General features: G+C 36.1%; 1 pseudogene; it reads left to right on the top strand.

The window, feature by feature from the left end:
- Positions 1-238: 238 nt before the first annotated feature.
- LOC132281647 (internal alternative NAD(P)H-ubiquinone oxidoreductase A1, mitochondrial-like) lies at positions 239-6,188 on the top strand (annotated as a pseudogene).
- Positions 6,189-10,921: the final 4,733 nt, after the last annotated feature.

Genomic DNA, 10,921 nt, shown 5'->3' with positions numbered 1-10,921 from the left:
AGCTGAAATTGAGAGGTATAAGCTCCTGCGCTAGAGTTGCTGCTTGCTACCAAGTGGAAATGGCATTGGCACGAGTAGTAAGGAGCGGCTTGAGGCGTTCAGGAGGAGGAGGCATTGCCAATTACACTAAGTGATCAGGAGGACATACTAAGCGAGGGAATATCCACACACAAAGCATTCTTTACCTTGTGTTGAAACTAATTATACAGCAGTCAGAAGTTTGACGTACCTTTGGCGTATGAAGAAGGAGGTGGATGATGGCATGAGTTCAGGGAGCAGCAGGGGAATCAGGATAACCCCACCACATTATCAGCTTCCTCAAGCAGCAGAGAGAGTAGCATTGGAGGTGTCTGATTCGAAGAAGAATGAGGAAGAGCAAGCAAGGTATCCTAGCCTGGAAGCTACCAAGGGAGGCCTCAAGGGGGTTGACACCAAAATTTATGATATTGTTTGCATATCACTAAGGAATCACATGGTCTTCACTCCATTGCTTGCTTCAACTTGTGTTTAATGTTATTATTATTATTTTTAGGACTATAAAGTTCTACTTTTACAAAATATTTCCAAGTAAATTCAGAATTCCATTAACAATGTTTTCCAACATTGCCCTTTCTTATAAATGCCTTTAATGTTATTTTTTTATTAAAATATTACCTATACCTTGCTAATTTTATAAAATATTTAATAAGTTATTTAAATTCAATAAATTGTAATAAAAATAAACAATCAAGCAAGTCCAAAAAATTTCCAATTTTTTTCGATGAGGTGTTTTCATGTACAGTTAAAGAATTATTTAATTTTTTTTTGCTTTTATATTGTTTTAGAAATATGTAATTTCAAGAATTAAAGGTAATTTTATGTAAATTTAAAATTATGTTACATATATATATATTTAAAATAAAGTGATTCAGAATCCTATAAATTTTTCTTTTTAATATTTTTTGTATAAGAAAATAACACTAATAATATTTTATAAAAAAGGGCAATATTGGAAAAAAAATAATTGTAAGTGGAATTCTGAAATTAATTGTAAATATTACTGTAGAACTTATTTTGTAAATGTTGGTCCTTACAATTATATCAGGTGTATTGTGAAGCAATTGGCAGCGTGGGACTTCCTGAAGAGCCCTACAGATTCAGAGTTGCATACGACAAGCTTGTGATTGCTGTTGGAGCTGAGCCCTCGACCTTTGGTGTAAAGGGAGTTAAAGAACATGCATTTTTTCTTCGCGAAGTAAATCATGCCCAAGAAATAAGGAAGAAGCTTCTGTTAAATCTGATGCTCTCTGAAAATCCAGGTGACTTATGTTTGTTTTCTCCCTCACAAATTTTCTACTTCCAAATTGTTGAAATAAATTATTACTTAATATCATAATGGAATTTTAGGTCTTATTGGTATTAAATAATGGAATTTGTTTCTCCAGGGTAACCTAATTCATCTGAAAATAGTTTTTCAGGGTAACCTAATTACCTGCTTCTCAAGTTGGGGAATTTTTGTGGAAGTCCCTCTATTTAGTCTATGATTGCCACTTTGAAATTCTGTTTAATTGGAGCTGTTATGATGATATTTTCATGGTGGTCCAGCTTGCTGAATAAAATACGACTTGAGTTGTGAGCTGAACTTTTCTTTTTGGATTTTTTTGCTTTCCCTTCATTGGTATATTTAGTTACCCCAATTATTTTTTCATGGTCATTTATCTCCGAATTAAGCTAGTTTCATGTCTAAAATTGATCTATTTTGCTGGATATAGTTGATCCTACAATTGCAGGTATATCAGTAAAAGAAAAGGAACGCCTGTTACACTGTGTTGTAATTGGAGGTGGCCCTACTGGGGTAGAGTTTAGTGGTGAATTGAGTGATTTTATTACGAGAGATGTTTGTTGGCGGCATACTCATGTGAAAAATTACATCCGTGTCACACTCATTGAGGTACTTATATGTTTTGCATTTATTTCCATGTAAGATTGTATATAAGAACAGTAATGTCAATTAACTATAGTTTGAATATTTGTTTTGTATAGGCAAATGAGATATTGTCCTCATTTGATGTTGGACTCCGTCAATATGCCACAAAACACTTAACCAAGGTGATTTAATTTGCTTTCTAAATCCTGTAGGCTTTTTCTTCCATAGTTTCTTGAATTGTGAGTGGCATAAATCCTTGTATCAGTGCGGTATTCGCCTTGTCCGAGGTATTGTGAAAGAGGTGCATCCCAAAAAAATAGTTCTCAGTGATGGGAGTGATGTTCCTTATGGCCTCTTGGTATGGTCTACTGGGGTTGGTCCCTCTGAGTTTGTAAAATCAATAGATCTTCCCAAGTCCCCGGGTGGAAGGTATAGTCACCGGCATTTCTCCTGCATTAACCCTTTCATTCATTTCATGCATTCCTTTTTATAATTTTATTATCGAATCCCTCCAATTTATTTTGCTGAGTGTTACAGGATTGGAGTTGATGAATGGTTGCGAGTTCCTTCTATGGAAGATGTGTTTACACTTGGAGATTGTGCTGGTTTTCTTGATCAGACTGGAAGGCAGGTGCTTCCAGCTCTAGCTCAGGTTAGATTCTTGAGTTTTTTCAGTTTTCTCATATTACTAAATTCTCATATGAGTGTCTCTTGCTGTCTGATATTTGGTTTTCTTAATTTACTTTTCCAATACAGATTCTCTGTCCCTCTCTGTTTTTTTTTTTTTTGCTTTCGGGGAGGGAGGGGGGTGGCGATTGGGGATTTTCCTTTGTCAAATTCTGAAGATAATAAGATAGGAAGTCCTTATGAAAAACCATGCATAGCTATAACACGCTTCTCAACTCAGAATTGTGAGGAATTGTCATTTGGTTTACTCATATTACTAAATTCTCATATAAGTGTCTCTTGCTGTCCGATATTTGGTTTTCTTAATTTACTTTTCCAATACAGATTCTCTGTCCCTCTCTGTTAATTTTTTTTTTTTTGCTTTCGGGGAGGGAGGGAGGGGGGGGTGGCGATTTGGGATTTTCCTTTGTCGAAATCTGAAGATAATAGGATAGGAAGTCCTTATGAAAAACCATGCATAGCTATAACACGCTTCTCAACTCAGAATTGTGAGGAATTGTCATTTAGTGACTTTTGAGTTGGTTTGGTTTACAAATTTGATGAAATAACAGAACAAAAAGCATGAAGTCTACAGCGTTTTTAATCAGAAATTAATTGAGTAATTCATAATATGAGAGTTGTATTGTTGTAATGGCAATAATACTATCATAGTATATACCAGTTCTATCTAAATAATGCAATATAAGGTTTTTTGGCCAGCCTTCTAACTGAAAAGTGGGTGGGGAGTGCCAATTGAAAAATTGAGCGAGTGTTGATGAGAAGAGTCAAGTGACATTTAGAAGGCTTCTTTTGCGGTGACGGACCTGATGGTTATAGTGATACTACATGATACCGATTTCATTGAAGTAAAGCATTAAGGTGAAGTGAATGTGGAGAGACTGAAAACTCTGCATGTGTGAGAAATTCTGTAGGAAGAAGTTGTACGTTTGTTATTAAGAAAGCATCAAGTGATTTTTTAGTCCACTTCACCAAAAAGGATGATGAATTAACAGAATTGGCCTAAGCATGTAGTTATTGGTTGCTTTAATAGATGATAAAACAAACAGAAAGAATATAACAATATTGTTGAATAAATGGCTAACAAAGTAGTATGATGCCAAAGGAGTGGAAAAAAAATACAATAGTACCAATCTACAAAAATAAAGGGGATATACAAAATTGTGGCAATTATAGGGGAAAAAAATTAATGAGTCATACAATGAAAATATGGGAAAGGGTAATCAAACAAAGACTAAGGAAGGGATCCATGGTATCTAATAACCAATTCGGATTCATGCCGGGGAGATCCACAATGGAAGCTATATACCTTCTTAGACAATTAGTGGAAGAATATAGGAGTAAGCAACAACACTTGCATATGGCCTTTATATTCTTAGAAAAAAGTATACGATACGGTCCCAAGATATATAATATAGTGGGCCCTACAAAGGAAACAGATTTCCTTACAAATGTTAAAAAGTATTCAAGATGTGTATATGAACACAAAAATTGAAGTTCGTACCACGTTTGGTGAAATCAGTGAGTTCTCCACAAATGTAGGATTACACCAAGGATCAGTTCAAAGCCCATATGTATTTGCAATAATCTTAGATGAAATAACAAAAGAATTACAAAATGAGATCCCGTGGTGCATGATGTTTGCCGATGGCATAGTGCTATTAGATACCTTTAAAGAGTACTTTAAAACTAGAAATGCTTCAGAGTCGAAAGGATTGGGAATTAGTTGAACTAAGGCCGAGTATATGGAGTGCAAATTTAATAAAGACTCAAACATTGATAATATAATGATAACACTTTCAAAACCAAAAGATTATTCAAAACAACCACTTCGCTATTTAGGATTGATGATACAAAAGGATGGAGAGATAGATTCTGATATAAGTAGTAGAATTGGAGCAGGTTGGACCAAATGGCGACAAGCTAGTGGGATCTTATGCAAAGAATAACACATAAGCGAAAAGAAAAATTCTATAGGACCGTTATTAGACCTACTATGTTGTATGGAGCGGAGACTCAGAGTGTTGGACCCTAAAAAAGAAACAAGAACAACGCCTTCGTGTAGCAAAATTGAGAGTGTTAAAGATGAATGTGTGGAGTGACTAGAAGAGGTAGGGTGACTAATGAAAGTATGAGAGAAAAACTAGGGGTGACACCCATTGGTGAAAAAAATTAGAGAAAATAGGCTTTAGATGGTTTGGACACATACATCGAGACCTAGAGAGTGACAATCAAATAAGAAAAACTAGCTGTTATAGAAGGTAGGAAATGAAGAGGCCGACTAAAAATAACTTGGGATGATGTTATTAAAAATGACTTTAAAAAGCTAAATATAGTAGGCAAAATGGTATGTAATAGAAAAGATTGGAGACAAATAATTCATGTGGCTGACCCCATTCACATGGGACCAAGGCAAGGATGATGATGATGATGATCTATGTGATATTTTCATAATAATTGCTACCTAGCATGCCATTTTTGTTGATGTATTGCCTTAAAAAGATTGGCCTTTGAGACTTTACTTCTTTCTTTTTCTTTTTTTCTTTTTTTTTTTTTTTTTGTCTTTCTTTTTTTCTCTCTTTCAGCCAACTGGCTTTTGAGAATATTTGAGAACTAAGCCTCTTATACTTATAATAACAATTGCAGAATGTCATGTCAACACAGAACCAGTTTATGTTGTGCTGTAGTCATGAGACAAGCTGTTATTTTGTGCGGTTATGATTTTAGTAGAACACTAAAAGAGATGACTGAAATGCATTAAGCAAACTAATTTTTTTTAATATATATATATAAACAAAGCAGTGTGTAAAGCAATTAATTCCTCAAATTTTAAACAGGTTGCAGAAAGGGAAGGAAATTTCTTGTGGAGTTGTTCAACAAGCTTGGGAAGCAGAATGGCGGCAAGGCTTTCTCTGCAAAGGACATCCCTTTGGGAGAGCCTTTCTCCTACAAGCATCTTGGAAGCATGGCATCAGTAGGGCGTTATACGGCACTGGTTGATCTACGCCAGTCCAAGGTAATTAATATTCCTCCTATCTTATTTGCTTCAGATAAAGAAGATGCAAGGTTAACACATAAATGTTTTAAAAAAAAACAGCAAACTAGGAAAAAGGGTAGAGTAGTTTTAAGTTCTTCTGTATTGAAGATCTGTAAATGACACATACGCACACACCCGGTTGTTACATTGATTGAACCATGAATGAAATGATTGTCATTGAATAGGACGCGAAGGGCATTTCTCATGCGGGGTTCGTTAGTTGGCTGATTTGGCGCTCTGCTTACCTAACACGTGTTGTCAGCTGGAGAAACAGGTTTTATGTGCTGGTGAACTGGGTTACTACACTAGTCTTTGGCAGAGATAACTCAAGAATAGGATAGCTATAGCCTATATCCAGTTGTATCTACCTTTCTAGTCTCCACACGGACAAAACGGAATGGGCGTGAGTTATTTATCCGAAAAAATAGAAATATCTAGCTGGGCACAGGGAGATAGCTTCAATAGCATGGAAGTGTAATTTGTCTGTAATATTAATATAATAAGTTGCTGTCTACTTATCAAATATATATATATATATATATATATTTAAGTTGCTGGGTTTGCATTGGCTGGTTCATCAGATTCTAAGGTATTCAAACTGGTGATTGATTAATCTACAATTATTTGAGCTAGTTGGGTACAAATAATCAGAAATCACATCTAAAGCACCAAATGAATAATGTTATGTTGTGGATGCTAAATTGCTTGTAGTAAGTGTCTTGTTTTGACAAGTTCCTGTTATCTGTTTCCATCCTAACAAACAGTGTCTTATGGTACCAGGGTAATTTATTATTATTATTTTTACCTTGGCAAGAAACTCACATGCTCACTTTGCCTCTAGAAAACTTGAACCCTTCATCCTTCTACTCTAGAAAGTGAGGAAGTACCACTAAACTACAGCCTTTTGTGGCTGGTACCAGGGGAAAATGTGATGACTTCATCGATCAACTAGTCTGAGAATTTAAGACAACTCGAAGTCCGTCCATTAGCCTGTCATTTTCAACCAGGTTGCTTTGGGATAACGCCCAAGGAAACAGGAAACATAATTCCACTCTCCTTAAATGAGCAAAAACTTGCTCACAAGGTTCCTTTCTTTTTCTTTCCTTTCTTCATTCCTTCCTTTTCTTATACATATACATATACATATATATATCAATATATAATTTTGCATCCTCATGTTTGGATTACATGACAAGATTGAACTGCATTATGTTTTTTCAGAGGTTCTGGTTATTGCAGTTTCACTAATATGCATTTTGTAAATGTTGATTTTGGGTTGCAGATTATGTATATCCCTGCTTTAAAACAGTATCATCTGGATATGAACAAGGATCCTGGAGCTGAAGATCTGCATATGAGGTAGAAAAGAATGATCTTTTTTTTCCCCATTCTTTATACTAATTGCCCTATATCTTATTTGATTCACTTTTTTCCCCCTAAATTTGTACTAAAGGAAAAGCAAGCAGATTATTTGATTCACTTTTTTTCCCCCTTACATGTTGTGTCATTTCTAGTACTTGCACTAAGTATTAATGACATTACTTCTTATTTTATCTCAATTTGTATGGATTGACATTGGATTAATTTGATGTAATGGTTGTGACATAATATTTATAGAATTTATCAGTGCTTATTATTTATTGCATTTCATAATCTGCTTGCTTTTCCTTTTGCTTTTATGGTTGTGACATCATATTTAAGATCAAAATAATGCTCAGAAGCTCATATGACAATGGATTGTTACAACAGTGATGCTGATGAATGAATTCATGGCATGTGCTCAGAAAGTTTTGCATGTTTGTTTATACTGCCTACTAATGGATACTGCGAATAGCAGGAGCTTTTGGAACCAGAGGCAGCACATGATGTTCAGATGTTGTTACCTGACTATGTGGATGTCAACTTGTCAGCCCTCTGTGTATAGCGTGACCTTTTCCGGCACTGGTACAGATATCGGTGAACAAGTTCTCTTCATTTCATTGACACACCTGATGAAGCTTGCACCTTTCAATACAAAAATAGAGTTACAAATGCTATGTTATATCAAATGTCTATATGATTAACTATATCATGTAATATTGATGCGCTAACAAGTTAAGATTGATACTAAATTGGTTTAGGGGATTGCCATGATCTACATGGAAAGTGAAAGATATGTACGTAGTTGGTGCCATCCAAAATTTTACCACTCAACTTTCACATTACCGAGAGGAAACTTCTGGTCGCAGTTGTAAGGAAGCCAACTTTGAAACTTTCATTTGTCTCCTGGTATTTTGATTCACTTTCACATTTCAAGTCCTGATTTGGTGGTGGTTGTTGTTTAGCGTAGATGATCTAACTGAGGCTTTCTATTCTTGTCACACTTCATGGGAGATGTGCTCTGAGCCCTCCACCCTTCTAACTTGATCCACCACTTCTTAGGCTTCTGCCTATTACAGACTTACAGTTGCATTGAGTTTCTTTAGATTGATCAACTGAGGCCCCTAGGAAATTACTAAATCCACTGGTCTTCTCCATCGCCCAATCAATAATATCATTCTGCTCTGCTTCTTTCCCTGAAAACGTATATTGTCCAGGCACCACATTGCGTGTTCTTATAACAGCGACCAAAGGCAGGCACTGCCAGGACAAATACCTTCCCTTTCCCGAACGGGATTTTAGCCAGCGACCAGCACCCGTACTCATCGATTCAACAATAACCCTTCTTGCTCATACGCTTGCAGAAACCCCCCTCTCTAACTGAATTCATCTCCATTTTAGGCACTGTAGCCCTTCTGATCTGATCAATTCTGCAACCATTTTCTTTTCAAGCACCCAAAAGGAGAAAGAGGTAAAGCCTTCTCTAGAACTCACTTTAGAAGCTCCACCCTCACCCCTTCTACAAATTCCAGAAACAGAGATTCCATCTTGCGTCCGTCTCTGATCCACCTCTTTTGGCCTCCAATCGATCCTCTTTAGCCTTCTGTTGAACTATCAATTTACAATCTCCAGCTACCATCCATCTTTTTCTCCTTGATTTCTATCTCGTCCTAAACCTCCTTTGCAATATTTTTATGCTGTTACCGGAGGACCCTACCTCCCAAAACACTTGTTTACACGCACGTCTTAGTTGTCTTTCTTGCTGCTTAAGAACTGATTTCTTTGTTGAGGTATTCCATGGCTGAAAATTGAAATTGCGGGACCAATGTATGTGTAAAATGCAAATGTGGTCTTGGTTGATCTTAGAAGCATCTTTTTTTCACACCAAAAGTTTTGAAAGCATATAAGATATTGACTCCCTAGCTGTTATTCAAAAAGGTTGTGTAGGTAGATGTGACTTAAATCATCTAACTTTTCAGGTATGCTTCTGAAAGCGTTAATTTGGCCTGTAAGTTTGCCTACAGAAATGCCACACCGGGAAGCACTCTAGGAGGTAATTGATTCTCTATATTATTCCTCTTTTTAAAAGAAAATTTGCTTTTATGATTCATATCATTCATTCGTAATCATGCAAGTGCTATTCCATTATATGTTTTTGGGTGTACTTGACATAAGATGTGCTAGAAATTAGAACTAAAACTTGTCCTGAAATTCTGTAATGTAGCCCAGTTTATTTCAATGAAAGGTATTTATAGACATATCTTTGTAAGTAAAAGTTTGTTATAAGCAAAGGGAGAGGGCAATATGTGTAGTGTTATAATTATGTTCCTCCTTTACAACTAAAATTGCCTAGAAAATCAACAAAAGAATGCTTTCGACTTATGGATAGGCATCTCCTCATTTTAGAAGTTATGCCTTATTTTCCCAGCCCAATGCTTCCCAAGAGATGGGTTCTGCCTGCTATGCTTCATGAGCCCTCCATGCACAATCCCAATGCCAACAAACAAGCAACTCCTTGGTTGAGCATGTTATGACCCAACAAATCCTGAAACAAGAAAATAATAGGTATGAGTATTTCAAGCCATCTTACCATGTAATAATCATGTCCCAAGCCACCTTACTATATAATAGATGATGATTGTGCTCTCATCTATCCTGTTGCACATACAACACCAATTGGGAATCAACATTTCTCTTCCTCTGAGGTTCACCTTCTTCTGCCCTCTTACACATAATTTTCTTTTTCAAAGTCACTGGTAAAATTTCCGGAGCTTTCCTTGCATATTACTGATGGTGCTTTGAAAAATTCAGTCTACTCTGGAATGAGTTTCCATGAACTCATTGTACAAAATTTATCAGTTGTAACTGGCATATTGTTTTAAAATTAAAATGAAGGAAACCTGAATACTTCGCTAAAATGAAAAGAATTACCATCTTTCCTACCTATGCTATGATAGTAATAAGCCGTTGATGGATGTTTGTGATTTTGTTTGGATTTATTTAGCAAAGAAATGATATATGTTATAGAATCTATAATAACTAAGATGGTTCTTGGGAAATCATTCTGAAGATATCAGATAACAGTTTCCTAATATTTTTAGAATTATGTCACATGAAGCTGTCATGTCTTAATGTTCTGCCCATTTTGTCAGACTGATGCAAGAGACAAGCCATTTCACTTGATTGGCCAGTTCAGTCTTGTGGTCCACACTGTTTCCTATGGTTTGTTGGTCTGCGTTTGAGTTATTCTAGCTCCTTACATGGACAGTTCAATCCAGCTAGTCACAATGTTGGCCAATTATTGGCAATGCCCTGCAACTGTACACAACAATGTTACCTATTCATTTTTTTTTTTTTTTTTCCCTAGTTGGTACTCAGACTCACATTCCTCCACTGAGTTTCGAACCCCGGTACCACTAGGCCACAAGCTTGTTAGTCAATGTTACCTATTCATCTTTCACGTACTTGAATAATTAAAGGAACGCTTTGTTCCATAAATCCATATTTGTTTTTTATCTTAATATTTTTCACTGTTCCGTTGTTATGTAGATGATTATTTCCTCTCTCGGCTGCCTGTCGTGGAGAAGAGACTAGCACAAGCCGGTGTTCGTTTGGCGGCCCTACTTAACCGTATCTTTGTTTCACATATGTTAATCGCAAAAGAATGAAGGACACCATCATGTCTGTACTTAAAATTCCCCACACGTCAGGATCTCATCTACCATGTTAACTATTCACTCTCCTTGAAGTCAACTGTTGAAGAAAACCCAGAAAATGTACTTTATGGTTATCTCCAAACCCTATTCTTTTTTAATTGTTGGGATGCCCTACCCTTGGGGCATGTTTGGTGTGGTTGAATGGAATGAATCAAATAATGGAATGTGTATGGAATAAGAATGGAATTCTCATGTTTGGTTGCACAAAAAAGCCTTTTT

Source organism: Cornus florida, unplaced genomic scaffold, assembly GCF_030987335.1.
Source record: "Cornus florida cultivar Cherokee Brave unplaced genomic scaffold, ASM3098733v1 CherokeeBrave_3.0.0_Hap2_Chr01, whole genome shotgun sequence".
Lineage (NCBI taxonomy): Eukaryota > Viridiplantae > Streptophyta > Magnoliopsida > Cornales > Cornaceae > Cornus > Cornus florida.
The sequence above is the reverse complement of the archived record's forward strand: the minus strand, read 5'-3'. Positions and strand labels throughout refer to the sequence as shown.